Source organism: Onychomys torridus, chromosome 14, assembly GCF_903995425.1.
Source record: "Onychomys torridus chromosome 14, mOncTor1.1, whole genome shotgun sequence".
Lineage (NCBI taxonomy): Eukaryota > Metazoa > Chordata > Mammalia > Rodentia > Cricetidae > Onychomys > Onychomys torridus.
In genome coordinates, this window is record NC_050456.1 from 24,940,646 (window position 1) to 24,946,807 (window position 6,162).

Here is a 6,162-nt window from a genome sequence, read left to right on the forward strand (position 1 = left end):
TAAACTGGAAATTTCTTTCATGATGTCTCGCTATGAAAATGAGCCTCACATAAAGCATGTTTAAAGCCATTTGAGGGCCCCTGGGAACTCTTAGTTATGTGTCATTCTTTTATATTACTTATTTCTATCACTGTTATTATCACAACCATGACTGTCATCATTAAACATTTACTGACTGTAAAATATTTAAGGGTTTAAAAAAAGACACCAACTTCACATTGTAATGGTATGGAATCAAAGGCTTCTTACACAAGAGTTTCACTTAATCATGAGGCATGGCTCTATGTGGTGAAATTCAGTAATTCTCACATAATCGATAGAAACATAGTAAAAATTAGATTTGCAAAGCAATTTTAGCACAAAAGTTATTGGATGAAGGAGATCCTTCTAGAATCTTCTTACTTTTGTTATAGAAAGTTGATACAAAGGTTCTTCAAATCAGAGACAATACTTGGGGTCTTTATTTCCACAGAAACTGGTTGTTGTGGGGAAACACCATGACAAGTGATTTTCTGATTCTTGTAGGAGACCAAGGAAGAAAACACAAACGCTTAGAGGAAAAAGGACTAGTCCAGTGGTTCTCAACCTGTGGGTCATGACCCACTTGGGGGGGGTCACATATTGGATATTTACATTATGATTCATAACAGTAGCAAAATTACAGTTATGAAGTAGCAATTTTATGGTTGGGGTCAGCGCAGCATGAGGAACTAACCGTATTAAAGGGTCACAGCATCAGGAAGGTCGAGGACCACTGGACTAGTCTGTTACCTCTCTCACAGCTAACGCAAATCTACATATTCATTCAATTATGCTGATGGAGCAGCTAGTATCTAGGCATATATGACGATCACTTTTTTTTTATAGGACTATGGCAGAGTAGAGGTATGATATGGATATTGAGAGGGGTACAAGGGAGTTACCAACTTCATGTTGGGAGAGTGGTGAGGTGTGAAGGACTTTCTGGAAGAGGTGATCCTTCAGCTGGGATCTGCAAGATAAGTAGACTTTAAGAACACAGAGTGGGGAAGGCGGGGAAGGAAGGTCAGGGCAGAGGCCAGTGCACATGAGTGCTCAGTGAAGAGAGAATGACTTCACATGCCTGTAGAAGTGAGTGTTCTAGTCTAGCTGGGGATATTAGACTCCATGGTTAATACGCAGCTGAGGTGGAGGCAAGGGCCAGAGGAAGGTTTCTGCAGGTCCCCAGGGAGACATTAAGTAATCTAAGCAGAGGAGTCATCTTTTAGAATTTCACTTTGGCCTAAAGGACTAAAGGACTACTGCCCAATGAAAAGAAGTAGTTTATCTATGAAATAGTATAATGAAAATTTGCCAAATATATGAATGTTAGTAAACATTGTGGTTTATTTAGCCTCGTTAAGATGGATGTTTTGGGTGGTATTAATGCTGTTTCATTGCAGCACGGCCTTTGAAATAGACTTGTATTCATGTCTGATTGTATAACTTGAATTTAAGGCATCAGGTTGGTGGGCTGCAGATAGGTGGGGAGGCAGAAGACATTTCTATTTCACTCAACTAAGATAAAACCATCCGTGCACTAAAATACAACACAGGCTTCATGGAACTCAAACAAAACGGAATGGGGAAGAGGCAAGACATGGACTAAGGAGAGAGATACTGGGGTGGTAGGATGTTCTCACAGCTGGGAACAGCTGCATCTTTGAGTGCAAGATACGAGAGAGAGAGAGAGAGAGAGAGAGAGAGAGAGAGAGAGAGAGAGAGAGAGAATTACCCTATTTCTTTCCAAGACTCTGAAGCCTCTCTAGAAATTCTGTTATTGCTATTTATATCCCATGAGATTCTAGTTCTTATTTTATTATCTTTGTAATCACCAGCTTTGTGACTGGGATGACAGGGAGCTGGCTCGACATTCAGTTGACCACTGTAGAGGTGAGGAAGTGGCCAGAAGGCTGTAGACTGAAGTGGATGTGTAGTGCTCAGAGATAACCCGGGGAACTGTTCTCCACCATGTGGATCTCAACAGTCAAACTCAATTCATCAGACTCTGTGGCAAAGAGCCTCTACCTGCTGAGCCATCCCATTGGCCTCCAAAGTAGACTATGTTTTAGGGATGCCTTGAGGCTCAGATACCTTGGTGGTGGGCCATAGAGTGTATTAAATAGGGCATTTTACCCCATAATTCAAAGCATTTTTTCAATGTTTCATTTATTTGCTTTACAAACCTCTGACATGTTGAAGTCCACAGTCTTGTTTAATGTGCAGACTGTTATTTGTGGAGATTAAACTGAGTGCCATGTTCTATGATTCTCATATCTTAAATCACGTCCTAGTTTTTCATGCTATATTACAGGATCATTCTGATTACAGAATTAGGTCTTTAATATACAGCTACAACCTAAACTTAAGACCCTACAGACACAGTCAGCATGCCAGGTGTTGGGAAAGGGTGCTGGAGGCATAAACGGCAGGGAGGAGGGTACTGGGGTAGGAGTCGGCCTGCTTGCCTTCACTTCTTGACCTTGCCCTGAGCGGCCACAGCTTCCATGGCTTTCCGCACAGTCTCTTCATCTCCCAGGAACTGCATGGGTTTGACAGGTTTCAAGTTCTTGCCCAATTCATAGACAATGGGGATGCCAGTTGGCAGGTTCAGCTCCATGATGGCCTCCTCTGAGAGACCCTCCAGATGCTTAACGATGCCCCAAAGGCTGTTGCCATGGGCTGCAATCAGGGACTTTTCCCCCCTCCTTGATTTGGGGGATGATTTCTTCATTCCAGAAGGGCAGTGCCCTGGCAATAGTGTCCTTCAGGCTCCCACAGGAGGGCAGCTGGTCCTCAGGAAGGTCTACATACCTGCGATCCTTGCTGATGTTGCTGTAGAAGGGATGATCAGGCTCCATCAGAGGTGGTGGGACATCATAAGATCACCTCCAGATCTTTACCTGTGCCTCACCATGCTTAGCTGCAGTTTCTGCTTTATTGAGACCAGTCAGACCCCCATAGTGTCGCTCACTGAGGCGCTAAGTGCTGACTACTGGCAGTCACATCTGGTCAATGGCATCCAGGACTGTCCAGAGGATCTGGATGGCTCTCTTCTGCATGGAGGTGAAGCAGATGTCAAATTCAGCTCCCATTTTCATTTTAGAATTTTATCCCCTGCACCCACTCCCTTCATAGAATTTAGTTAGAATAACACCTCTGGGTGCAGGTTCCTGGTCCATATCCAGGAACAGCTCCCCTTACCAGGAGAGCTGAGAGGTAGTAATTACAGTTTTTCTTAGTTTGTTTTTCTAAGGGGTCTGGGAGGAACCATGAGAAGCTGCAGCCTAATTTTGTCCCTGGAGCCTATCCTGCACCCTAGTTAGGTAACTGGGGGCTATAGTCATTCCAGTGGAGGGTGAAAGTAACTTGCACGGTGATTTAAAAGATACTATGTTCCTCTCTGACTAAAGGAGCTGCTGGCCCCAGAAGGTTGGGATTAATCCTGTCAAATCTATGTGTTACATTCACTTTTCCAAAATAAGGTAATATATATTTAATATATATTATCAGCACACAAAAGCCCCTCCGAGGTTTCTAGTAGTGATTGGAATAGTTCCATGTGGTCACCAGAAAATAAGCCATTTCTCATAGCAAATGGATAAATTCCTTGTCCTAAAGGGACAGGAGTGGCTCTTGCTGTGTTTCAGGATTCCTCTGCCTTGTCTTGTAGAGGTGAAGTGCCCCTTGATCATGTCCAGGTTTTTGTCTTTCACTGTCTGAATCATATTCTAGCTGCTTGACCCTATCATGTGGGTTCAGAACTTGTTTGGGCATAACTGCTAAATCTCTTTCCAAATCAGTATAATAAAAGAGTGATGTGCACTAATAAAAAAAAAATATGGGTGTACACTTGGACCTGTATTGGATTTACTACATATGTACTAAGTAAATATACATTTACTACTATACATTAAGGTGTAGCTAGACCTGTATTTTTTAAGTGCTTTATGCATCTTTGATCAGAATTGAATGATCATAGTTGGTAAAACATTATAGTGGTGACTTGTTTTAATTCCTTCTGGATTATTTGTTAGTGAGATTTGCTTCAAGGTAAACCAAATGTAGAAAGACAAACCTTCAGCAACACAATTTGTTTTATTGTTTATCCTTTTATTACTGGAATCTTAATAGTCGTCTGTTCACTCTCTCTTTAGTTTATTACCAAGAACTTTGACCCCTTTGCTTATGCAGTACACACACACACACACACACACACACACACACTCATTGTAATTAATTGGTATGTGTGTTGGATTATTTGATGGGGAATATCAAGGAGACATTACATGTTTTATCAAAGTTGGCTTCTGAAAGCTGCATGTCTGAACAAGTAATCTTTTTTCATCAGCGAACACTGTATTTTACACCATTATAGTCTCTAACAACTCAAATCCATTTGCTCACTGTTGTTGAGGCATGACTTGAAATGGAGTTTTTCTTTAAGACTGTGCTGTGGATATACATATTGAAGACCATCTTAAATGCCTCCAAGACTTAATTAGTGGAACACTACAGATACACGGGAAATCCCCTTGTGGGAGGATTCTCCATTATGCTGCCGTGCCTGACATGATTCAAACATGGTTTCTCCACTTTTCAGAAAAGCTGGTGTGTAAGGTGGCTGTGAATTAGAGGCGCTCTCTCCAGATTCATGTAGCAATATAGGCACAGTATAACTTACAGATCCTGTTTGATCAAAAACATTGTCACTTTTGTCCCTTACTGTGCAAACACTCACCCCAGACAAGTCAATTTAGTGTTGGGGGCCTGTAAGGACCAATTGCCCCCATAGGACAGTATGATAACTGCAGACTTTTTAACCATGTGACTCCTATCTGATAAAGCTTTTATGACATCGGAATCAGCACACAATCAGTTGTTTACTTCATTAGATTGCTGTGTGGGAGGGTTGTGGGGAGCAGCTCTGGATTTGTTGGTGGTCTTGGACAAGGTGATTTGTTCAGCTTCTCTAAATGTCTATTTCTTCATCATGTGGAGAGAATAGTAATTCCTAAGAAAAGGGAGTGAGAAGCTTGAGTGGGATGGTGTAGACAAAGCACTCAGAATAGCCCTAGCAAGAGACATTCATTGGTGGTCCTGCTCCTGCCAGCCTTTCACAAATCTCACTGGTCCCTGGAGAAAGAGGACCCAGTTAAATTCTTTATAAATTGACTTGCAGTGTGTGTGTGTGTGTGTGTGTGTGTGTGTGTGTGTGTGTGTGTAGACCAGAGCTTAATCTCAACCATTTTTCTTAATAGAGCCCTACATTGTGATTTGAGACAGGGTTTCTCACTGAATGAACCTGGAGCTAACTGATTTGGCTAGACTGGGTTGACCAGTAAGCCCCAGGGATTACAGGCATGTTCAGCTGTGCCTGTCCTGGGGATCTGAACTCAGCTCCTCATAGTGTGTAGAGAGACCACCCCCATCCCCCTGCCCACTTGTGGCATTCTTTTAAATCACTTACCTGCTTACCTGAAACAGACACTGCAGCATTATATCAACCCGTGTTCTTAGAGCCAGGGGACGCTCAGCAGCACAAGTGTCATGGAGATTGTCTTGGCCAGGTATGAAAGTTTGACCTCTAGTTCAGGGTTTGAAAATAGTGGTATGCCTATGTTCTCTGGGCTTAAGATCACATCTCTTCCATGCCAGGCGTGCAGCAGGAATTTAGAAATATTTTTTTGCTTACATTGAGGAATTCATCTGTAAAATAATTGACTGGATGGGAAGAAATCAGCCCAAACTCTTTCAGGGCTTCTATGCCTAGTAGAAGTTCTTCAAGAATGTACATATTCTGTAGCTCTTCCCTGTGGAGCTTCCAGCTGACTGGATGCCCATGGACACAGGCTGGGGTGGTGATGTGCTTTTAGAAACAGAGGGGCTATTAGGAAAGTGTCTTCAGAAGGATGTTTTGTTGTCAGAAGATTGTCACAGAAGAAGTAGGAGTCATCTGTCTCACACGCTCCATTGTCCTGAGGTATGGGCAGAAGAACCTGCGGACAAAGATAACTGCTTTCCTGGTGGGTGGTGGGGCATGTCCTGAGAGACAGTCAGACATCAGCTGCAGGGGTGGGGTGGGGCATGGGGGAGAAGAGGGAGAGTCACAAGGTTTGCTGCAGCAAGCTGGGGAAACAGGCG

General features: G+C 42.9%; 1 pseudogene; it reads right to left on the minus strand.

Moving 5' to 3' along the window:
• Positions 1 to 2,459: 2,459 nt before the first annotated feature.
• LOC118595662 lies at positions 2,460 to 3,113 on the minus strand (annotated as a pseudogene).
• Between the last annotated feature and the right edge of the window lie 3,049 nt (positions 3,114 to 6,162).